General features: G+C 40.3%; 1 protein-coding gene across 2 annotated transcripts in view; it reads right to left on the bottom strand.

The window, feature by feature from the left end:
- The window catches only part of CHRM3 (cholinergic receptor muscarinic 3), a 511,637-nt gene that overhangs the window by 64,931 nt on the left and 420,795 nt on the right, over positions 1-25,911 (bottom strand). For both annotated transcript variants that reach the window (XM_073011865.1, XM_037986064.2), the window contains one exon: positions 18,927-19,053. The gene's annotated coding sequence lies outside the window, so the exon portion shown is untranslated. The remainder of the gene's footprint in view (positions 1-18,926; positions 19,054-25,911) is intronic.

Here is a 25,911-nt window from a genome sequence, read left to right as displayed (position 1 = left end):
GAAACCCCGTCTCCACTAAAAATACAAGAAATTAGCTGGGCATGGCAGTGGGCACCTGTAGTCCCAGCTACTTGGGAGGCTGAGGCAGGAGAAAGGTGTGAACCCGGGAGGCAGAGCGTGCAGTGAGCCGAGATCGCACCACTGCACTCCAGCCTGGACGACAGAGCGAGACTTGGTCTCTCCAAAAAACAAAAAAACAAAGAGAACTGGGCATGGTGGAGCCTTCTGGAGACACAAGACTTTCAACCTGTGGATTCAGGCCCAGCAGGACCAGGTTGGACTTTTCAAGAAAAACTTGTAAATATCTTCATTTAAAAATATTGACAAGTAATTATTAAAAACAAACCAAACCAAAACCAAAACCAAAACAAAACAAAAATAAAAACCTAGCCGGGTAAAAATCAAATGAAAACAAAACAATGTCAGTGAGTTGAAATCCTAATTTGGCTCATGAGCTGCTGGTTTGCTACCTCTTGTTTTATATAAAGTTCCATTTACTCACTGAACACCTCAGAAAGGAAGCATTTCCTACAGTTTTCTAGTTTCTCCTTGTTAACTGGCTCTTTCATATGCATTGTGTAACTTCTTTACACTGTTACTAAATAGAGTGTAATGGAAAATTTACTGTGAATTGATTACAATCTCTTATCTGCAAATATGCCATTCAGCCCGTCTGTGACCTCTGCCATCTTGAAAATGGACCAGTCCTTTCAAGGCAGATGAAATCCTGCTTGCATTTGGCGGTTGGAAAAAAAAATTAAGATATCTTTTAATAAGCCTTCTTTCCTTAGTTCACATTGCATTCCATCTACAAAGTTCTGGCCATCTTCTCCACCCCTCTACTTCTTCTGTCCACAGTTATCAAAATGAGTATCACTGTTTGGGTTAGGATCCTGGGCTTTAAAGTCAGGTGCATAAGGGGTGACTACCTGCTATGCTACTTACTCGCCAATAATTCAGGGTAAGATACTTAGTCTTTCTGCATCTCTCCCTATCCATAAAGTGGGCTTGATAATAATAGAGTCTACTTATTGGAAGAAATGTTTATTAAATAGAATAACAACAAATCATAGTTTGTTCTATCATAAACACTAGGTAAAGATTAGCAAGGGCCACCCATTTTGCCAGTATATAGCTCTAACGCTCAGGAAATTCTTCCTGAATTTGAGTTAAAATGTCATCCACTGGTCCCAGTGCTACTTCTTAGGGCCTAATCCACCAAATTTATTCTTAAATGTAGCCTCTGAGTGAACAGGTATAGTTTGATCCATGTGGAGATAGGGTGTGCTATCACCTCCTTTATTCTAGATATTGTATTTCTTTTCTTGGAGTTTGGAATCACATCTGCTGTAACAAATAAGTGCATTGTATTAATGACTCATATTGAGTTCACCAAAAATAGCAAATCCCTAAACCTTGATTTTTTTATATTCACGTATAGAACCTCCCATTTATACCTCCCAAGTCTCAGTCTAAACAGACATAGATGGTGGGTGGTGGGGTGAGTTTGGGGAGATGTTGATCAAAGGATACAAAATTTCTGTTAGACAGGAGGAATATGTTCAAGAGAACTATAGGAAGCATGGTGACTATGCTGAATAACAATTTATTGTGTGCTTGAAAATTGCTAAGAGAGAAAATTTTAAGTGTTCTTATCACAAAGAAATAATAAGTGAGGTAATGCATATGCTAATTAGCTTGATTTAGCCATTTCACAATGTATACATATTTCCAGACAAAAGAAACTCTATATATGTAATGTGTGTATGCATATGTGTATGTATGTGTCTCTATATATAGACACATGTGTATGTATCTACATATATATAGTATATATCCATGGATATAGTATATATCCATACACATATATACACAGTTTCAGAGAAAATTTGGCAAATAATCTCCTCTAAATAGAAATTACCTGTCCAGGATCTATTGAAAGAGAAACTAAAACTAGCACTTTTAAGTCCTGGCTTTTAAAATTTTACCTGCTTCTTCCTCTTTCTGGGGGGAAGAACATGCTACTTCTATGTCAGCAATTAAAGTTTTTTTAGCTGGTAATGTGGGAGTGTCATCTCAGTCCTTCATTTTCTGTTAGAGTAATGAAAATTTTAGAATAGAATACACTTTCTCTTTTGTTGTTAACCAAATATTTTGCTAGATTTCTTCCTCTGCCTACATGAGACCATTTGCTGAACAATTCATGCCTCCAGCTAATCTGAGGAATACCAAAAAAAAAAAAAAAAAAAAAAAAAAAAAGGAAAGAGAGACAAAGAGAGAGAGAGAGAGAGAATCCAACTGAGTTTATAATCTAAGAGATTAGGTTAAAAATCCAGAAAAATAATCATAACATAGGTCAGCTTGGGTCCCTGGGAGCTACAAAACCACTGTTAAAAAATGATTAGAGAAGGTGAAATCTGCATTCTACATTTGTGCTAAGATTTGAAGGATGGGCAGACGTTTGGTAAGTGAAGGTGAGGAGTGTGATAATGAGTATATAGGCAGGAGGATTAATACAAGCAGAGTCACTAAGTCACCAACGTATGGCCCTTGTTTGAGGGAAGTATAATTATATTACCTGGAAAGTAAGGAGTAAAAAGTCCCAAAAGGCAACAAAGGTAGGTTGGGTCAAGAAAGCCACATAAGGGGCTTTGTCCTTATTAAGTGCATGGTAGGATCTGATCCACTGAAGTTTACAGGAAAGAGGAGCAAGATGATCACACCAAAGCTCTAGGCTCTGATGTGAAGAAAGGTCAAGACAACTGGGCAGGGTCCTGGAAGCAGAAATACCATGTGGGACCCTGGTGATCTAGGCACAGGAATGCTGAAGATCTGAATCCCGGATGGTGGCCACGGGAAGGGAAACCTAGGTTCTTGAGATACAGTGACATCATTTTAACATTTTTTCAAATCTGCTGTTATCCTTTGTGTTTAAAATGTGTGTACCTGTGTGTGCGTGCATGCGTGTGTGTGTATGTTGGAGTGACCTACATGATCCATCTAACTTGGAGATTTTATGATGACACTTGAATACCTGATATATCAAGTGATCAGAATTTGGGGCAAAAAAGATGCCTATGTGGTTCTCTTCTAATGTGTTTATCAGTCCTTTCTTTTCTTTTCTGCTTTAGGTCTCTCCATCCATCATCATTAAGAAAGAAGGACTGCTGGGCACAGTGGCTCACACCTGTAATCCTGACACTTTGGGAGGCCAAGGCAGGCGGATCACCTGATGTCAGGAGTTCGAGACAAACGTGGCCATCATGGTAAAACTCTGTCTCTACTAAAAATACAAAAATTAGCTGGGTGTGATGGCATGCACCTATAATCCTAGCTACTCGGGAGGATGAGGCAGGAGAATCGCTTGAACCGGGAGGCGGGGTCCGGGAGGTGGAGTTAGCAGTGAGCTGAGATCACATCTCTGCACTCCAGGCTGGGCAACAGAGCAAGACTCTGTCCCCACCCCACTCCCCCACAAAAAAAAGAAGGACATGGGGACATGGAATTTAAAAGTGAAATTTTATAATCCATGATATGCAATTACCATAGGACTTGATGATGGATGACATGCATTCAATTTCTAGTTTTGTTATAAGTTGTATGATGCAAACTATATCTTTCAATACCTCTGAACCTCATTCATGAAACAAGGAGCAGCCAATTTCAGTATCATGCGAAGCAGAATTTTAAACTATTCAGGCCCGAGATTTTGATATAGGCGTCCCCCTCTACACTAGCCGAGAACCTCTTGGAATGAATGAATCCTAAGTTTCCTTCCAGATGTAAAGTTTTTTTTTTTTTTTTTTTTTTTTTTTTTTTTTTTTTGAGACGGAGTCTCACTCTGTCCCCCAGGCTGGAGTGCAGTGGCCGGATCTCAGCTCACTGCAAGCTCTGCCTCCCGGGTTCACGCCATTCTCCTGCCTCAGCCTCCTGAGTAGCTGGGACTACAGGCGCCCGCCACTGCGCCCGGCTAATTTTTGTATTTTTTTAGTAGAGACGGGGTTTCACCGTGTTAGCCAGGATGGTCTCGATCTCCTGACCTCGTGATCCACCCGTCTCGGCCTCCCAAAGTGCTGGGATTACAGGCTTGAGCCACCGTGCCCGGCCCAGATGTAAAGTTTTATTATATAATTTAATTTTGCACAATTTCTCTCCAAGTCACTTCCTCATTCTACCCTGTTTAGTTCCAGTTTTTAGCCACTAGAGACAGAGACAACTTTCTGGGACTTTTGAAGCTATCATTTGGAGCCATCTTCCCATTGGAAAGCAAAAGAAGAAACAAGTTATGCTAATGCCTTGAAAGCCGCTGTTCAAGAGTCACATATTACTCCTGACCCCAGGTGGAAAATGAGGTAAGTCCAGTCAGCTCCTGAGGCCTTGGCCAGCTAAGTCTTGGAACCCAATTTCTACCTTAACTGTCAATGGGTTTAGGATTCCAGTCCCACAGCCTTTCAGTTTTGTAACTATACGGGACTTCTTTTCGTGGCAGAAAAACTATTTGGGGTCTGTGGGCCTAATGAAAAATAGCAAGTCAACAGGTAATAGAGTTTTACTCTCTCTTTCTCCTCCTTAGAGGCAGCTGAAAGTTGAGAATCTGTTTTACCAAAATTCAACATGCCCTACCAAATCCCACATCCCTTTTAAATTCATCTCCAGAGCATAATAGCTCACAGTGCCTTCTGAATCTTCTGTCAAATTCTCACCTCCTCTAACACATACCATATTGCTACTATTCAAGGAGAGGCTGGTATCAAAAGAAAAATCCAAGTTAAGTGTGCAAAGCCTCTATCAAATTTGAAGTCATTCTCAACTCGTAGGGACTAGTGAAAAGCCACACAACATGTTCTCCCTTAATCTTTGCTCATTACTAAAGAAGACACCTCGGGTCAATGTTACAACAGCAGAGAGTCAGGGTGTCATGGAGCACGATGTGGGTGGATGGCCTCTGAGCAATCTGCTCTGGTAGCTGGCTCTTTGTAAACGGCCTAAAATTATGACGCTTCCTCAGTGTTTGCTGCTGCCCACACGTGCACCATGAATCAAGGAACAATCACTTCACATGCCAGGGTGTTGGCAATGAATATTAATCACAAAGAAATGGAACAAACAGTGATGGTGCTCCATTTTCCTAATACCATACTACAAACCGAAGCCATCCTAGAAATTCTGGAGAGAAAACACCATGGTAACCCTTTTTCTTGTGTTAACTGACAATATCTACGTTATTGAAAGAATATATAAATGCAAAAATGAGATCTCTGTTGTCCTAAAGATTTCATTTGATTTGGCTTTTAAATGAGATCTTTAAAACATTTTCTCTTTATCTCAGAATAAGGGCCAGTTTTGTTCAGTAACAGTTCTAAATCCATCATCCTGCCATCCATCAATGGTGTGTGCTACAGCTGCCTATGCTTTTTCCTCCAGGGCAGTAGACAGCATTTTGACACTAATGGTCATTTTCTTGCTCACAGAATTGAATTTTTTTGTGTATTATTTGTCACTTCCTTCCAAATATCAGTTTATTAGGAGTTAAACTGGAATTGCAGAACAAGATTGCTTCTTTGGGCATTATTAAGAATACAAAATCAATGCCGTGTGAAGTATTTGAGTGCTGCAGGCCACTGATTGGCTTTTAAATGAGCTATGGGGCATAGAAATCAGGTTAATGGGGTTAACGCTCCAATTTACACAGTATTCTAAGGTAACTGACTTCTTAATATATTTAATGAGATGTAAAAAAAAGTCCACCATCAAAGTAAACTTACATATTTCTAAATGCACACGTAATGTACAGGTAAATTTATAGACAACTTCCTGGATGGATATATCTGAAACTGATAAATGTAGTCAGCTCTGGGGAAGACTGAGGTTGAGTGCTGATCAACAGGGGTGTCAGCTCCATCATTGTTATTTACAGTTTCTAGAGTAAAAGTGTATGCATGCATTATCATTTAAATTAAATATAAATTAATTAATAAAAATTGTGTTAACAACTCAAAAACTGAGGCCTTGGCTCGATGCAGGCTGCACCAGGGAATGGTGTTCTTTCTTTAGCTGCTGGGAGAAGAGCCCAGCCTATGTCTACCTTCCTTTCTTTCCTTCACTTCTACTCCAGCTGAGTGCTTTATGCAAAAGCACTTCTTCTTTTCCCCCCACCACTGAATGTAATAGCAAACGTCCCAAAGCATTCGTGGTACTGGTTGGTCTCTTTGTATGCCACTCTTCCCTTTCCCCTTTCTGTATAAAGGGGGAATATGAATAAGTGGACTCTTGATCTTGAATATTTTAAAACATTTAAGCCACGAGGAGGATAAATGGTACTGTTGCTCCTAAGCATCATATTCTGACATGGAATCTTTAACCAAAGACAAATCAAAAACGTTTGTCTTTGACCCAATCACTCTTTTCTGCCCAAACACCTTCCATGGATTCCCATAATCTAGAATTAAGTTGAAGCTCTCTTGCCTGGTACTGTATGACTCGAAGTTACTATTCCAACCTATATCCCATACTTTCATTTATAGACCCCATAGTGCATTCCAAAAGCCCAACAGAGATCTGTCCCAGGAAAACTTAAAAGCTGTGGTTGATCAGTATGCAGAACCACTGGAGTGAATTATATGTCCTAATTGCATACACTCTATAACAACACACTATTGAATCATCTCAATCATCTTCAGTGGTGATACAGATCTAGAGGCAGTGAAAGTAGCTTTGAATTACAAGCTACAAGACCTACCCAAGTTTCAGTCCCAGCATGATTTGGGGCAAATTCATTAGCCCTGATATTCTTATTTGCCACAGGGAAAATAATATCTGCCTTGTCTATCTTACGGAGTCATTTGGAGGAAAAAGTATTTTGAAAATGCCCTGAAGGGCCACTCAAATGGAAGAAGATACATATCTTGGATTTTGTGTATTTGAGGATAAGTATGATGCTCTCTTCTTTTTACCTGTCTTCTTAGAAAACCTATCCCCATCCATGCTTTAATATTCTAGACTATATGATGCTTTGTTTAACATTATCCTCAATCCATTTTAAATTTTCTTGATTCTTCCCTGAGTATATAAAAGCATATTTACCTGCATTTTTCAGAAGTATCAGTTTCCCAGGGAAACACTTTAAATTTCTGCAGTAAGAGCTTTCTCTTCTTTACCTATTCTAATGTTTTACGCATCAAAAGGTCCATAATATTTTACAGGACTTGTGGTTAGTAGTACAATGAGAATACGTGCGGGGAACCCTGTCATATCATGGGAAATTCTCCAGGTTTGAAGGGAGAAGATGCCAAGTCTACTTTATCACTAACCAGTTTTGTGACCAGATGACAAATCACCCAACCTTCTTGAGCATGGGTCGCATTGCCTATACAATAGGATACACTTTGTAGGCTTGTGGTAAGGAACATGAGATCATTTGCATACAAAATATGGCATGGCAAATTTAATGCGTTTAACAAATGCTAACAGGAGGAATGAGAGAAGGAATGTGTTTGCCATGTGTTGTTTGACAATTACAGCCACCAAGATACCTATATATTGTAGAGTTCTCCAAAACTGCATGAAACAGATGGTGTTTGTGGTGTAGAATGGAATCTTTAACCACAAACATTTGTCTCTGATCAAATCACTCCTTTCTACCCAAACACCTTCCATAGATTCCCATCATCTAGAATTCATTTGGAGCTCTGTTGCCTGGTATTGGATGATTCAAAGCTGCTATTCCAACCGATAGCGCATACTTTCACTGTTAGACCCCATTCTTCAGTCCATATAAACTGCTTCCCACTAACCAAACAGTCCCTGGAATTTCTTCTGGCACTGTTTATCCACCACCTAGAATGTTATCTCTCATTTTTACACGTCCTGGCCTTTAAGATTCAATTCATATACAATTTCCCTCATGATCTTTCTCTGAGCCTTCTATTTTGAAGGACTCTCTCTCTTCGTTAAAATGCCATAAAGCATTTTTATTTTACTATGTTTGCCTTTTAGTATTGTTATCTATGCACATGATTTATCTTCCCAACTACAATGTAAACTTCTGAGGGTAGAACTCTAGCTGTTTCAGCGTCATAGCAGGTACAACTTGGTCTCCTATGCTGCACCAAATAAAAACTCAATGAATGGGTAAGGAATGAATGGATGAGAGAAACTATGCTCAGTGGTTAAGATAGGAGAATATCAAACTCTAACTCTCTTCAGGAGACTGGTGATTGGAGATAAACAGGTAAAGTCAGCCATATATAAAATGCTGAAGGAGAAATGTCTCGTAATGATTATATAATTATGTAGTTAAGTACTTAAGCACACAGATATTTTGTTGGAATTCAAGTTCACTACTACTATGCTGTGGTGACTGCTGTGCTTCACCTGAAGTTCCGCAGAGTCTAACTTAAAGCTCATACAACATATCGTAATCACTAAGTTTCTGGAATTGATGGGTTGCAAAACGTCTGTCAGGGTTTGCAGCTTACAAAGGATAGCAGGGTTGAGAGAGGGAAGAGGTGAGGACTTGTACCTGATCCCGGCTTCAGAGCCCTTCCCAGCTCACAGGTAATCGGTAATGTCAGGAACAAAAAGATCTGGAGGCAAGAAGTTGGATTTGATGATTTCTACAGCTTCATTCTCATTTTGCAGCTCTAGGTGCTTGGAGATTTCTCTGGCACTCTTGATCTGTCATTAAGGACGTGTCAAAGGTATCGCTTTGCTGGCTCCAAACAGAGTCTTCAAAGGGCAAGCGTGGAAATGAAAGAAAAGTAAGACGCGCTCTCCCTGCCTCGCACATCGTGAGAAACAACAGATTCCCATCGTGGTCTAGCTAGCCTGTGACTGATCCCTGAAGCACGAAACCAAAATGTTGCATTTTTTTCTGCTTACAACCCTGTTTATCATGCATTACTGACAGTAGGAAAGGATACTGACATCGTGTGGTCCAAAGAGTCCTCATAATTGCCTCTCCCCTCCAGCCACCTTTTTTTTTTTTTTTTTTTTTTTTTTTTTTTTTTTTTTTTTGAGATGGAGTCTTGCTCTGTCACCAAGCTCGAGTGCAGTGGTGCTATCTCAGCTCACTGCAACTTCCACCTTCTGGGTTCAAGTGATTCTCCTGCCTCAGCCTCCCAAGTAGCTGGGATTACAGGCATGTGCCACCAAGCCCAGTTAATTTTTGTATTTTTAGTGGAGACGGGGTTTCACCATGTTGGCCAGGATGGTCTCGATCTCTTGACCCTGTGATCCACCTGCCTTGGCCTCCCAAAGTGCCGGGATTACAGGCGTAAGCCACCACGCCCAGCCGCCTCCACCCATCTTATAAGTGAAGAAATCTTCCTTTTGTTACTCATTCCTGCACACACAGACAGTGGTCTAGGAATCCTACGAGGGTCTGCTCTCAGGTGAAAAGGAGGTTTGAGGTGAAAAGGGATGGCAGAATGAACTTGGCTTCCCCACATCTAGCAGAGCATAGTGTTATTAAAGGACAGGAGGACTCCTACTGTAGTTCCACAACCAAGAAAAATACTGGAATAGAAATAACATAATCATGAGGATTCTTATATTTTTATCAATTGAAATACATGCATATTCTGCCTGTTAAAAAAAGCAGAAAATGATTTGATATGTCTCCATTCAGCAAACATGGTGCCAGCTTGGATGCTTGATTACATAACAGAATGGAGAAAAACACACCTCCTCTAAAGCTACACCCTTTCTCAATCCCAGGATAAGACTTTGTTTTTGAAATAGCTGTGGGAGACAGGACTAAAACAACTAGCATTTCCTGCTGTTCTCTGAAATGTTCCTATTTTTCACTGGTGGACTGCTGGCTGGGGAACTGGTCACTAAGCTTTGTCAGTATGAAGCCAGTATGCCCCTCAGTTGAAACAAGAGGTTACACCAGGTCATTGGCTGGAATCTGCAGCCAGCTGCATCCCCATAAAATACCATGCGTGCCGGCACACACATAGCATGGATCTTTTTCTTCTCTACAACTGTATCTCCATCAACTCAAAAGAAGCGGCAAGGACATGATGCAATGTTGGCAATTTGGATCTTTGATGCTTGTTAACTTGGCATTGAGTCCCCCATGCCTACTTCTGTTCAATTTGTTAAAACCTAAAATGCGGTAATTCAGGTCCATGTTCGTTCATTCTTCTGAATCAGCAGGCTTCTAAATTTTTAACTGTGTCCTATGGAAATAAACACATTTTTCTTTGTGACCCAGTGCACACACATACACGGAGAAATAATTTTCATGTGATAATACCTCACTCTATGGGAGGTACTTGGATGTCTTCTATTCTATGCCATTCGAAATAAATACAAACGTTCTTCCTAATGCACTAAGTTGATTTCATGACTTGAAATTTGAAAACCATTGTTTAAACCTTGAAAGGCTTTGATGGTCGAAAACCAAGCCTTATCAGTATCCGTCTCTTTGAGTGCCTTTGCACATAGAAGAAAGTCAAGAAATGTTGTTAAATAAATAATCATTTTCCAAGTGAAAAAAGAATCTCTTCGACAGCATTGCCCAAACAATCTTTTTCCTTCCCTATTTGTGTTGCAGTTGTGCAGCAAACATAGTGGGCATTCATCAGTTGCTTATGGAAGGACTACAGAAACCTTTAAAAGATTCATGCTTAGTGTCTTCATTGAAGGAAGGAATAAGAAAAGGGGAAAGAAAGGAAGAAAGGCAGAGCCAGCTCTGTTCATCTTCAAACAAAAGACGTAAAATGATGCTGGCACGGAGGATCCGGAAAGACTGAAGATCTGCCCAGTTTCCTGTTGGCCAGCGAGACATCCATGTGGTTTATAATTTAATCATTGCTAGACAAAACACTGCTGAAGGGGGAAACATGTTTAAATCACAATGGCAATTTAAGGTAGAATATGACTTGTCCCTTGACATCTAGCCCCATTACCTGAATCTTCAGTAAACTGATCCTCTAGAATCTCCAAGTAATGAAAATGAACTAATTCACCTAGAACCAAAGCTCACCCATATTTCCATTTGCTTGTCCTGTACCACTGACTTTAGACATACAACTGAGTGTATGTGTTAAACGTAAGCCTCAACATGTTTATGTAAAAAAAATTTCCCTAAGAAAATATATTCAAGGTATACCCAGTGAATATCATTGAGAACTTTGTTACAATTAGGGTGGTACTAGTTCGTAGGGTAGAAAAAAGTGAAATCTGAACAGTTCTCAGTCTAGTTGGTGGAGGCAGCTGCATACACAGTAAGCCATGCTACTGTACTTCAAGTGTTGTGCTATAGGTCTGAGCAAGGGGCCATAAATACTCAGAAATATAGCCAGACTTTCTGCCTTCAGGGGGAGTGATGATTGAGCAGATCTTTGAAGACTGGGTGGGAATCACCTAAAGTCGAAGGATAAAGAGCATTTGGATTAGTGGGGACTGTATGAACTTGGCTGTCAGGAGCAGGTAAGTGTAGAATGCTTTGGGGATTGCTTAGTGGGTGGGTATTTCTATTGCCTAAAGGTCTATTGTGCACGGAGAGAGAATAAGCCCCTCACCAAGTTTGGGAATCTGAGGCAGGAGAATCGTTTGAACCTGGGAGGCAGAGGCTGCAGCCATCACACTCCAGCCTGGGGGACAGGGTAAGACTCTGTTTCAAAAAAAATACATTAAGTTGAGAAGAAACGTAGGTATCATAGTAGGGAGTTGAGTATTTATTGAACATTTAAACATGTACTACTTTGCTTTTTCTCTAATTGTTGAGTGTGTGCAAATTTTATCCTCCCCAGTTTGTGTGTGTGTGTGTGTGTGTGTGTGTGTGTGTGTGTGTGTGTGACGTGGAATTATACAGCCAGAAGGGGACTGAGGTTATTTAGCACCAAGCCACTAATTTTATACATGAAGAAACAGAAGCATAAGTCATTTAGTTAGAAGGGTCTTTTCCCGGGGACTGGAGAGAACTCAGCTATGTATCTATTTGCATACAGATAGAAAGTAATCTTCCTGCTGCTGTTGTATAGACTGGCTGTTAGTCAAGAAGAAAAACAGCTCATTGTTTATTTAAATTGAGCAGGAAGGAAATGCAGGAGCAGGTGGGTGTAGCTGATAATCTCACTATTCAGGACATCAGGACACAAAGGAGTATGGTGTAAAGGTAGCTTTGATTTGGACACTTTCCAAGGGAGCTGAGCTCCAGAAGCACCAGAAGGACTTGGTAATGAGGCAGTTTTATGGCTAAAGTAATCCCAAGCCAGAGCCTTCAGAGTCCACCAGGGAATCTGTTACACTCAGTTATCAACAGCATGCGTGGAAGGTTGTCCCCTCCTCGGGAATGTATTCATAAAAAAGTTAGTTCTCCTCAGCCAGCGTGCAGGAATTCCTCTGCTTGGTAACAGTGAGGTTTTGGGGAAAGGCCAAAATCCCACGAATACCCCTGGGTCTGAGAGTATTAGCCTCTTTTTGTTGAGTCCTGGTTTTGACCTCCACTGGGATGTAGTGTGAGGGCCAAAGGATAAGAGGTGACCCAGGAAGATGCTCCTCTGAAAGTCACCACCTGGAGGAGTTGGAGAGACTCTTCCTTTCACCTGGTTCTTCTCTTGGTTTCCATGGACATCAAGCCTAAGTCTAGACTATATTCATCCTAGTCATAGGACAAAGCCAGGGTTTCTTTGCATGAGCAGTCAAGGAGCTTGCTTGGAAAGATCCTATCCCAAGTGGAGAAAGAACTGACGTATATAGACCTGACGCAAGGAAAAAGCTTTACTTATAGAGGGAGTGACCAAGTCACCTTAACCTCTGGTCCAGGCCTGGCCCATACTTACAACAAGGGAGGTGGACCCCAAATTCAAATCAGTACTGAAGAACAGCTTCATGAAAACATCTGTGGGGACTGAGATACAAGGCTTTGTAGCTTATGAAATCTGCACAATGGTTCCAGAGATGGTTTGGTTTTTTTAATTTTTAAAAAAATTTTATTATTATACTTTAAGTTCTAGGGTACATGTGCACAACATGCAGGTTTGTTACATATGTACACATGTGCCACGTTGGTGTGCTGCACCCGTTAACTCGTCATTTACATTAGGTATGTCTCCTAATGCCATCCCTCCCCACTCCCCCCACCCCATGACAGGCCCCGGTGGGTGATGTTCCCCACCCTGTGTCCAGGTGTTCTCATTGTTCAGTTCCCACCTATGCGTGAGAACGTGCAGTGTTTGCTTTTCTGTCCTTGCGATAGTTTACTCAGAATGATGGTTTGGGTGTTTGAACCAGAGCGACTCCATCTTGAGTGAGGGCTGGGAAAAATGAGGCTGGGACCTGCTGGGCTGTGTTGCTAGAAAGTTAGGCATTCCTAGCCTCTGGATGTTTATGGTAAAGGGAACAGACTGATGACGTTTACTAAACAGGCCAGACTCAGGAGTGTCCTGGTATCCCAATATCTTGAGAACAGAAGCATTCCTAATTTTGCTCTAAAGATAATAATATCGATACCTGCAAAATATAGTAATTAAGAAAATTAATCCTTTGTCACAAACCCATGTAGCAGAGCACTATGTCCCCATGATCTTTTTTTTGATTCTGTATATAAACACGTATTGCATCTAGGATGAACGTGTTCTTCCTCTTACTCTTGGGAATGCGTTACTCTGTCTATGGAGCAGCTGTTGTTTCACTGTTTTACTTTCTTCATAAATTCACTTTTTTGCACTGCAGACTTGCCCTGAATTCTTCCTCGGGTGAGATCCAAGAACCCTCTCTTAAGGTCTGGATCAGGACCCCTTCCCGGTAAGAGTTTCTCTATTGCTAAGGAAGGCTGGGAGGGCTTCTTAGCATGTTCAAGTAAGGAATGACTACAGCGGAGGCTGCTTGCCTTTCTAAGAATGAAGACAAACACTAAGGATTTTGCTAAGAAAAAGTCATTCACAGTTGTACACTTTGCCATGGAAATACAGATGTGCCTAATGGCAGCACCAGATTCAGTTTGCTTTCTGCACACTGTGGCAGGTTTTTTTTTTTTTCCTCAGTTTGACAAAATTATAAAGGAAGAACAAAAATGTGACAAAAGGTAACTGGCTGGCCATGAACCCGTGAAAAAGCATGACCTCCTCCAGAAATCAGGGGGCCGGCCGTACAATGGCGGGACCATCAGGCTCACATGCAGCTGCTTCCTCTCAAGCAATTTTACCATAAAACATGCAGTGACAGCTTCTGTCCTAGACCACAAGCAGGCAGACTTAATTATTTTCTTCATTTCCATAAAGGTCACAAACCAAAAAATGAGCATGACAACTGAGGCAAAAGTGTGATGGTCTTTCGCTAAATACACAGAGAAAGCACATCCCATCAAGCATGCTAATGGCTGTTTGCCTTTGGGAAAGGATGCTTCTAGGAAGAAAAGAATAATTTCTAACTGCTTAAAAATGTTACTGCCTGATTCCTCATAAAACACACAAATATTGGCTTTAATCGATATAACACCTGATTTCATGGCCAGGACACTTAGCCAGTGGTATTCCAGAATGCTGTTGGCCAAGGATCCTCCCCTCCCACATGGCACTTAGATGTCCAGCTCAGGCAGCCCCAGGCCTCATAGGTGCCATTGAACTTCTGACTTAATTTGCAGAGGACAGATATTTGCCAGGCTATGCTTGAAACGACAAACTATCTCTTTTCTTAAGACTCCCAACAGTTCCATCAGTCTGTTTGATATTCTTTCTATAACCACAGACAAAATTAGAGGATGAGTTCTCATTTTTTCTGTTTATGTCTGTTAAAATGGCCAGAACACTTACCATGATAGGGTCTGAAACAGAAATGTATTAAACAAGTCAAAGAAAAATGGTTCCTTCCAGTATTCTGACGCTGTGTTCCCTTAATTGATCAAGAGGGCACATGTAAGGCACTTGGCAGAGAGGGCTCTGAGGAAGGCCCAGCAGTCGGCCATTCTCCTGTTCTGTCCAGGCCCAAGGGGAGGGACCACCAGGAGCTTCCTCTGGTGTTCATACATCAAAGGATTATAGACGGAATTAAGGCCTTAGAAACCATCTCGTTCAATATCTTCCATTTAGAGTGAAGAAAACGGAGAGGGGAAATGACCGAGTCAGCGTCTCCTGACTGGTGAGGGTGCATTTGGGTTGGCCCTGTTGTCCTGACTTGCTGGGCTGTGCTCTTTCCTCTAAGCAATGCTGCTTTTACCTCTCGGTGACATGTGACAAAGTAATCAATAATAACGAAATGTTATATGCCACTGCCCTTTCTTAAATGTACTTTAAAAATACAAAGTCCATATTAAAAAAATAAAAATCCCAAACGCAAACAAAGCCAATTTTGAAAATCTCAAGGAATGAATAGGGGAACCTTCCACCTCCTCAAGTCCATTGGTACGAAATGTTCTGAAATTAGGAGACTGAGGAACCACCAATCAAAAATGTGGTTGTTTCGGTGGGGTGAGAGGTTGTAGGGTGGTCCTGCAGAGGCGGGGTATAGGAGCCTAGTGGTGTCCACAGCTCAGGGACATCATTGGTCCTCTTTGCTCACAGGGACAATGTCACTATTAATGGCCTTGTTTTCTTGTAAGCAACTCTTTTTTTTTTTTGAGATGGAGTCTCCCTCTATTGCCCAGGCTGGAGTGCAGTGGTGCAATCTCCGCTCACTGCAACCTCCGCCTACTCGGTTCAAGTGATTCTCCTGCCTCAGCCTCCCGAGTAGCTGGGACTACAGGCACGCACCACCACGCCTGGCTAGTGTTTTTGTGTTTTTAGTAGAGACGGGGTTTCACCATATTGGCCAGGCTGGTCTCGAACTCCTGACCTCGTGATGCACCCACCTCAGCCTTCCAAAGTGCTGGGATTACAGGCGTGAGCCACCATGCCTGGCCATAAGCAACTCTTATCCACGTGTGTTCCACAGACATTTCATTTCTGAATCCTCATTTCTTTTCTGAATCCTGAAGGCATCATGTTAAATTTCACATACACTGCTTAAGTCACACATATTTTGACTGAGGGTGGAGAGGTAAAGAATGTAATATTAATATACTTTCTAGCACTTTGCATGTATTATCTCTTTTAGTCCTAACAGCAACCTCAAGAAGTTAATCTTTATTTGACAGATGTATGAATATAAGCTCAGAAAGAATTTCCACAAATACTTAGGACCACTAAATGAGCAGAGTAGGATGAACAGAGTTCTTTCAGATTTGAAAATCCATGATGTTTTAAAAAGGCACATTTCCCAAGTGGTCCATCCTAAATGACAGTTCGAAGGCCCAGGTATCATTTTACTATTAAATTCCTTGAAATAATCGCAGAGATTTCAAATATCAAGTATTTTTCAAATTCTTTAAAAATAGAGGTAGGTACAGTATTTGAGTAGAAATAAAAATAATAATTATAAGGGGCTCTTAGTTGGTGTTCCTATGTGTCAGGCAACGTTCTAAGTGCTCATTGGACATTAACTCATTTGATTATCCCAGCAATTCTGAGGCTCTGAGGGAAGTACTACTGTTATACTCATTTTAGAGACAGGGAAATTGAGCACAGAGAGGGCGAGTAATTTTCCCAAGATCACACAGTAAGTGGCAGAGCTGGGTTTCACATCGACGCAGTCTGCCTCTGAGACCCTGCTTTAACCACTCCGCGGTGCCGCCTGTCCTAGCCTTCCCCAACCTGAAGACCACATGAGTCAAACAATTTTTAGTAAAACTGTTATAAGATGAAACACAAAAGATTGATAAATTGAAATTTATCTGAAAACACACACTTTTTTAGTACGGAAAAATAAAATACGGTAGCAGATAGCTCGTGTTTTATAACTCTCAACTTGCTGGAATAATCCTTGATCTCAATGGAAACCAAGCCAATCAACATAAAAAATTTAAAATTTCCTTCCTTTTTTTTAAAAAAAAAAAAAAAAAATTCACTTCTTGCAGTCAATTGAACTAATTCCTTCCCTGTCCCAGGGGGCTGTACCAACTGGGAAAGCCTGTGACCAAACTGACACCAATACCATAGCTTTTGGTAGGAGAGGTACAGACTTGCAAAGCTAGCGGGTTTTCTTACTTTATAATTGAGGAAACTGAAGCTCAGAAAGGCCACAATTCCCATTGTTGGAATTAGACTTAGAACTGTCAGTTCTACTCATAGCTACAGTTAAACAATCCACTTCAGCACAGAGATTCATGAACTTCAGTCTGCTTTAATCACAGAGATGTAAAGAAATTAAAACAAAGCAAAAACAATAACAACAACAACAACAAAAGCAACATCAAGGACATTTCAAGAAAGCAAGTGTCTGCACACCTGCTGCAGCGGGTCACATAAAGCCACAGATCTAGCCCTCGTAATGCATCCCATCCATCAGCAGGTCCCTTTGGCTCTATTTTAAATTTGCCCCGAATCTTAGTCCAAGCCATGACCATTTCCTGAAAGTCTCTTAAGTGGTCTCCTTTGTTCATCTTAGATCTCCTTCCATCTGCTGTCTGCACAGCAGGCAGAGTGACACTTCCAAAACATAACCCAGATCACATCATTCCTTAGCACAGGATCCCTCTGATAGCTTCCATTTTCTTAGAGCAAAATCTGCATTGATATTCTTGCTCCCAGCTGCCTTCCCAATCTAATCTCATACCCCTCTCCCCTTGCCCACTGTTCTCTGTCCATACTGCATCGATGCTGTTCCTGGAATGCTCCAAACACGCTCCCACCTCAGGCTTTTGCACCTCCTTGTTTGTCTTTGTTGACATGGTCCCTTCCCAGACAGCACCCTCACTTCAATCAGTTCTTTGCTGAAATGTTATTATATTAGACTGTCCTTCCCTGAGTACACTATATAAGCCATCTTATTCATGCTCTACCCTTTGTAATCAGTTTTCTCCGTGCCAGTTATGGTCCCACAACATTGTGTGTGTATATGTGTGTGTGTATAAGTGTGTGTATCTATGTGTGTGTACATATATAGGTGTATATATGTGTGTATATATCTGTATGTATGTATATACACATGTATATTTATGTGCATGTGTCTGTGTGTATTTATGAATGTGTGTATCTATGTGTATGCATATCTATGTGTGTGTAACTGTGTGTGTCTATGTAGGTATATGTGTGTCTATATCTATGTGTGAATATCCGTGTGTGTATATATGTGTATCTCTCTGTGTTGACGTGTGTATTTGTGTGTCTATTTGTGTATGTGTATTTGTTTTTCCTAACAGAAACATAATCTCAAAGGGAGCGGTAGCTGTGTTTACTTCACCATTGCCTCCCTTGTGTGTAGAATGTAGTAGGTGTTTAATAAATACGTGTTGAATGAGGAATAAATAATTTATGATAAGAACAGAAATCTGAAACACAAAGTTAAATTGTCTCCCATGTGTTAGAAAAAAGAATGTAAAGAATTACATGCTGTGCTTTATAATGATTTTTTAATTTTAAATACATTAAAGGTATTCTAGTATTTCATACTTAGATACTGTAAAAATATTTGCAGTTCAATGTGATTTACTGCCTTGAATGAATTCATGAACAGGTAACGTTTTACTGTTAGGTGGTAACTATGTTGAATTTTTTTTTTTTGCGGGTTAAATTTGTATTTATAAGATTTAAAAATTATCTGTGCATAGTAAACTATATGATGCTTATTAGATTTATACAATCTCTTAGCAAAAATAATATGAGTAATAGGTAATTTTCAGTGAAACGTGCTATTTCTAGGCACTAATCTAAACCTTTTACCCACCCTATGCCATTTAATCTTCAAGAAGCCTGTGCGGTAGGTAGGAACTGTCATTACCTTCAACATATAAATGAGGAAGCGAAGACACAGAGAGTTAAAATATCCTAATTGAGGTCACACAACTAATCAACAGTGGCCAGAATACAAAAAGGCAATTGGTCCATTCTTCTATTCAGTCATCCATTTTTTAATTAAAAAAAACACCTCTGTGTACTTACAATCTACCAGGAACTGAGTTATGTAACAAGGATGCAAAACAGTGACGTAATCTCTACGGTCATGATGATCCCAGCATAGGACAGAGGAGTGGACCAGATGTCAGGCTGCCCAAGAGACCAGCTCCACCTGGGGAGACAGAAATCAAGCAAGGAGTCAGTTCCTTTTCCCACTTTGGATTCCTGTTTTTAATGGTGGAGTCATTAAGCATCATAGAATGATCCAACGTCTCTGTTTTCCCTCCCTAGAGTCTTCAACTGAAGTCATAAAAGAAAGGGACTATTTCAGTACCAAGTTACCTAAGTGTTAATGTTTGGTTCTGTGGGTGGCCTTGAATTTGTAACTTTGCAGCGTGCCACTCTTGCTTCATTTCATCCAGGTTTTTCTTGACATCTGAAGAGGCAGTATCTCTAGGGAGTATATTTTTGTATTTCTCCATATGTTGCTTTTTGTCTCCTCACATATATTGCCAATAAGACTTGTGAGTTCCACCACAGGCCAGCTCTGCAACTTATGTTTAGTGTTGGCCTGGAAAGAAATATTATTATTTTCATTGGTTCATGTCTTTTCCTCTATTGTAGAAATGATCTTTTCCTGCATTTTCCCTCAACAGATTGAGGCATTTTCTTCCATCTTATTTGATCCGTATTTTGTACATTGCTCACAGGTTTTCTCATTCAGGCTCGTGTTTGCTTCTACCCTTTATCAAAAATCTCTTTAACAAAGTGCTCTCCTCCCATATTAACCCTGTAGCTCTTCCAGGGATTACGTTTCCCGATACTTTTCATTTTTCCTTTCCTGTAGATTAAGGTAATTTTTTTGCATATTTGGTTCTTTGCCACAGTCCTCTCCTTGAAATCTAGGCTACATTGACCTTGGTTTCCTCCAGAATATGGCTGCCACATAATACTGAAACCAGAGGTTCTTTGCCACAGTCCTCTCCTTGAAATCTAGGCTACATTGACCTTGGTTTCCTCCAGAACATGGCTGCCACATAATACTGAAACCAGAGATGCACTGATGCTGAGGAACTTTCTTGCTTCTCTCTCTCATTCTCTTAGGTAGTCACTTTGCAGTCATATTCAAGTATGCCCATCGAGCATATTTACTCATCTAATATTTCCCGTGTTTACAGAACAAATGGCAACAGGGACTATAAGATAGCAAAATGCAGCATCTCTTAAATTCCTTACAACCAAATGGGGAGCGAGGGTGGTGGGGATAAGCATATACGATTTTAAAAAAGATTTTTTAAAAATTGTAGTAAAATACATGTAACATAAAATTTACCATGTTAACCATTAGGTGTAAAATTCAGTGGCATTAAGAATATTCGCAATGATATATATCCTTCCCTTGAATATTTTTCATCTTATAAAACTGAAACTCTTTACCCATTAAACAATACCTCTGCATTTTCCCTCTTCCCAGTTCTCAGCAACCAGCATTCTATTTTTGGAGTCCACAAATTCCACTACTCTATGTTCCTCATGTAAATGGTATCGTATAGTATTTGTCATTTTGTGACTGGCTTATTTCACTTGGCATAATGTCCTCAAGGTTCATCTATGTTGTTGAATGTATTAGAATTTCCTTCCTGGACAGGTGCAGTGTTTCACACCTGTAATCCCAGCACTTTGGGAGACTGAAGCAAGAGGATCACTTGAGCCCAGGAGTTAGTTCAAGGCTGAAGTGAGCTATGATCGCACCACTGCACTTCACCCTGGGAAAAAGAGCAAGACACTCTCTCTAAATAAAAAAAAAAAAAAAAAAAAAAAAAAAAGAATTTCCTTCCTTTTTAGGACTGAATGATATTCTGTTTTATGTACATATTACATTTTATTTATCTATTCATCCATCAATGGACACTTAGGTTGTTTCCGTCTTTTGGCTATTGTAAATAATGCTGCTATGAACGTGGGTATCTGTTCACATCATGAATAATTCTTTTTTTTTTTTTTTGAGAAGGCGTCTTGCTCTGTCGCCCAGGCTGGAGTGCAGTGGCGCGATCCCAGCTCACTGCAAGCTCTGCCTCCCAGGTTCACGCCATTCTCCTGCCTCAGCCTCCCGAGTAGCTGGGACGACAGGCACCCACCACCACGCCTGGCTAATTTTTTGTATCTTTAGTAGAGACGGGGTTTCACTACATTAGCCAGGATGGTCTCGATCTCCTGACCTCGTGATCCACCCGCCTCGGCCTCCCATACAGGCATGAGTCACCGCGCCCGGCCCACATCGTCAGTAATTCTAAAACTCAAAGTCACAGAACGACAATAACATACATACACGAGAACTTACAGCCGTATGTAAGTGCCAAGTGTACTGTGGGAATCACTGAAATCAAGTGAGAACTTTATAGAAGATGGAATTATTGAGCAGCACTTTCAAGGTACCAAGAGATAAGATTTGAAGGCAAAGAGAGAGGGCGGGCACTTGGCATATTTGTATTGTGCATATAATAATCATAAAAGTTGAGAAATAAATGATGTAGAGGTTGGAGCAGGGATGGGGTGTTCTTTAGGCTAGAATAGATAGTACTGGCCTGAATAGATGAGAAGAATGCTAGTGAATTGATATAAAATATTAATGACCATGATTTTAAAGTTTTCACAGAGCAATCGCTACAATGAAGCAACTGTGAATTTCTCAGAATTAAAAAGGCATCCACTGGACTGTAGGTCCCGTAAGGGCAGGCCTGAAGCAATTTGCTTTGCCCACCCCTGTAACCCAGTGCCGATCACAGCGTGTGCACTGGCAGGTGCTCAGTAAATGTATGTTAAATACATGAGTGAATGCATGAACTGCCAAGGATGATTGCCACTGATGAAGATGGGCTAAAGTTGAGAAGGCTGAAGTTGCAGGTTTTATTTGAAGGAATCAGGTCTCATTGGAATAGCTGAAAGAAATAACAAAGGTATGGGATCTGAAATACTTTAAGGAGGAAGAATCTTTCAGGAAAAGCCACTAGATCTCCTTGGTTAGGATTTTGCTTATAACTATCGTCAATACCTGTGTTAGTTTGTCCTATGTTACTATAACTTTTTATAACTGGTGAGTATTTTAATAGATGTTAATTGTTTTCCTCTCTACCCTAGATGTGTTCTTAATAGCTAATTCTGTTTTACAAGGCTCACTTTTGGTCGATATTTTCTTGTTAAAATAATCATAATTTTAAGGATACAGGGAACACAAAGATGATTCTAATTTATAGATATGCAAATTGTTTTTGACTGCTTTTCCCCCTTACAGGGAAAAAGAATCAATATATTCATTAATTATCTTTTGCTTATCTGTAGATAAGAGGTTTTTATCATTTTCACCTAACTTTGTGATTATATGCCAGCAATAAATGAAATTCTATTGGCATTGTACAAGTATGGAACATGGGGGCTGGATTGTCATACAGTAAACAAGGGAAGAAGTCTACATTTGCATGTTGAAACACCTCGATTGAAGGCACTGAGTCCACCTTCTGTAATCTTTGGTCCTAAATGGAAGAGGATCCATGTATTTGCTGACTGTTATTCTCTGCCGTGGCTCACACTATGGCATCTTTGGTGATAAAATTGCAAAGCTTCTCTATGCTACATTCAAGATATAAAACAAGTGGTTATATTTTAGAGGAGAGAACAAAGATGTGTGATACGATGGCATGAGGAGCTGGAGTGAAATGCGGCCTCGCCAATGAGACAGAGGGCACCGCCGGCAGCCTGGCATTCTGTGCCCGGTAGCAGATGGTCACGCACATGCTCCCGAGTCCCAGCCACAGACACACGGGGAACCTTGCAGGCTCCTTTCAACAGTAATTATTCGAGAGCTGTTTTCTTTAGGTGTTTGGGAAAGGTCAGCGTCTGATCTAATTCCGCCCACAGTTACACAGTTATAGTTTCCTTGACTGCATTTGTCACTGTTTTAGCATCATCTGACATTCTATCTGCTTGCCAGTTTTCTTGTTAATTCCTTTTGGAAAACTATTTTTTCCCCAAGTTTGTCATTTTACTTAAAAAAGACACCACAAAAGGGTCTTCTGTGCTATTGAGTTGTTCGCTTTTTTGGCCTTTCCTATTGGAAAAATCTCACATAAACCACTTCCTGATGAGAAAAAGCATTGATTTAATCCTTTGCCTATGTTTGTAATTACTTCTGAAAGATGACTTCAGTGCATTAATAAGTGATTAAATCAAAAATGTTTTAGAGAATCGATGATAATATATCCTTCTCTCGATACTGAGTTGTGGCTGAGAGGGCGGGGATCAGGGATGAAGGCATTATGGTCCCAATCCTGAATGAACAAAATGCATAGGAAACAAGCAGAAGCCTGGCTGGGTCCCAGGTATCTCACAGGTGGCCTCCCTGGACCAAGACTAGGGGAATTGATCATAATTGTCTTGTCAACTGTCTTGGGCATGTTAGATACCATCCTGCTCAAGGCACCAGGCTTGACTAGACGGTACCTGGAGGTCTCTTCTCTATGATTCTATCAGGCTATTGTCTTTTATATTCCTAGTTGAATATGATTACGTCATTGACTCTGAGCTTAGTTTCCCAAGGGATATTACCTTATCTGCCTCTCTGATTGAGCTTTCTTGATATCCAGCTAAGATGGTGTAGGAAATAGTAATTTAAAGTTTATAAAATGCTGCACAAATGTTAGAGCTTATTAGGTTATGTGCAAGGATAAATCACTCACTTTGGCATACATCTGTGATAAACTGTCTACCATCGGTTTGTAAAATTTCAGCCTTGAACTCTTGAGTACCTGGAGAACAATTATTTCTGATATTAACATCTTCCTGCCTTTCTTTGAAGACCAGGGTTTTAGTCTATTTCTTTGCCACTTTGTAACTGTGGGGAAATTACAACTGCTGGATTTGGGTCTCCACACATATCTTTTCTGTTTCCTCCTGTAACATTGTTACTCTAAGTACCTATATTACTTGGGTAATGATGCAAACGTTGCAAATTGCCTTAGCTCCACAAAGGCACAATTTAATGAAAAACCCCTTTCCATATCTCATTATTCAGCAATGATGTTAGTGTCCATAACACAAACGTAACTTTTATTAATTATATTCTTTGCCTTGCATGTTAGGGTCAACATGGGGTTAAATAAAAGGAACCTCTGTGCTTACTGGGGTTATGATAATTTATTTAAATATAAGCAGAAACTTACCTTCCTGGATTGAGATCTGTGTCTCAGTCTAAATTTTTAACTCGGTGTCTGTAATTTTTCAAGTTGTAGACGTTATTGGAAGTAGTATTGATTTGGTTTATGTAGAATAAGGATTCTTCAATATGCTCACATTTCATGCTAGATAAATTATCATAATCACTGCACATCCACCTTTGGATGTTCTGGTTAAACAAGTAACACAATCCCTAGAAAGTAGAAAAGCTCTCTTGCAATTCGGAGTACTCGATTTAGCTATCTTTAAGTTATTTCTCCATCCTTGTTTTAGAAACACAACCCAAGTTATAAGACACTCCAGGGATCTCAGCATCACAACCAGTTATGGATACCATTTGTTGGTTACAAAAGGGCAAGTGTTGCTAATTACTATTTAATTGTATTGGTTGTGGGGCCATACTTTTAGAAAGATATTATCATTTAGTGGATTAGATTTCTATCCAGAAATATTTCTGTTAATGCTCATCTATTAGCTTCTGTATTAGTCTGTTCTCACACTGCTATAAAGAAACACTCGAGATTGGGTAATTTATAAAGGAAAGAGGTTTAATTGACTTACAGTTCCGCATTGCTGGGGAGGCCTCAGGAAACTTACAATCGCGGTGGAAGGCAAAGGAGAAGCAGGCACTTTCCTCACGGGGTGGCAGGACGGAGTGAGTGCAGGCAGGGGAAATGCAGGACAGTTATTAAACCATCAGATCTTGTGAGACTCACTATCACGAGGATGGCATGGGGGAAATTGACCCCATGATCTGGTTACCTCCACCTGGTCCTGCCCTTGACATGTGGGGATTATGAGGATTACAGTTCAAGATGAAATCTGGGTGGGGACATAGCCGAACCATATCAGTTTCCAAGTGTTCCAAGTACAGTTTTAGAAAACTGTATTCTGATTGTGGAATTTAGAAATTCTGTTCCAGCTAAATTTAAACTTCAATAAAGTAGTTTCCAATGTGACCACTTTGTATCCCAAAAGGAATTGTGTGTTGATGTGCATGGTGAAGGTTCGTTTCTCATCCTAGCGCCAGGGAGACCGGTGCCTCTGGGGCCCCTGCCACTTGGTTCCTATTTCCCAGCCTGCGCTGAGTGGTGTATGTCCCGCTGGAAAGTGGGGGCAATCAGAATGTGCATCAGAGAATTTCTGGGAATATCCTGATAATGGATGTGTGACTAGAGAGTCACTTAAAGACCAGCAGTGATGTCAAAGTAAAGAAAGCAAGGTGGTTTTGCCCTGCCTTCTAGGACACAGCTCACATCTTCCCCTTATGCTGAAGTACGTTAACTGAGGCACAAATTACAAATGCCATTTTTATGTCAGATAAAACAGAGATCAATGTGTATATGGCTCATTAGAGACTCAACAGCTTCATTGAAAGTGTTGGTCAGCTTTATCCTGGATGTTGGAAACACCATAGAGTTAACAGGCCTTTTGCATTTTAAAAAACAACCGTACCACAAATACTTTCTTCTAGCTTTGGGATGGCCACTGAACCCATGAAGTCAGAACATGTAGTTCTTTTCGCTGCGGGTGGCACATCAAGAGAGGATAATAAACCCACATATATCATGCATGATTATACCTTTCCTAGTTTGCCCTCTGTTTGTCAGTGTAAGAGAAAGATAAGCAAGGAGAGAAAAAAAAGAAATCTCACTCAATGCCCATATTGTGCAAGCCCCTAGTGAACAATATATAAATTTAAATACTAACATTTTTTTAAATTTATTTTTTATTGATACATAATAGATGTGCAATTTGGGGCATATATAATCTGATATATTCATATGATGGTTATTCTCTG

Source organism: Chlorocebus sabaeus, chromosome 25 (assembly GCF_047675955.1).
Source record: "Chlorocebus sabaeus isolate Y175 chromosome 25, mChlSab1.0.hap1, whole genome shotgun sequence".
Taxonomy (NCBI): Eukaryota; Metazoa; Chordata; class Mammalia; order Primates; family Cercopithecidae; genus Chlorocebus; species Chlorocebus sabaeus.
The sequence above is the reverse complement of the archived record's forward strand: the minus strand, read 5'-3'. Positions and strand labels throughout refer to the sequence as shown.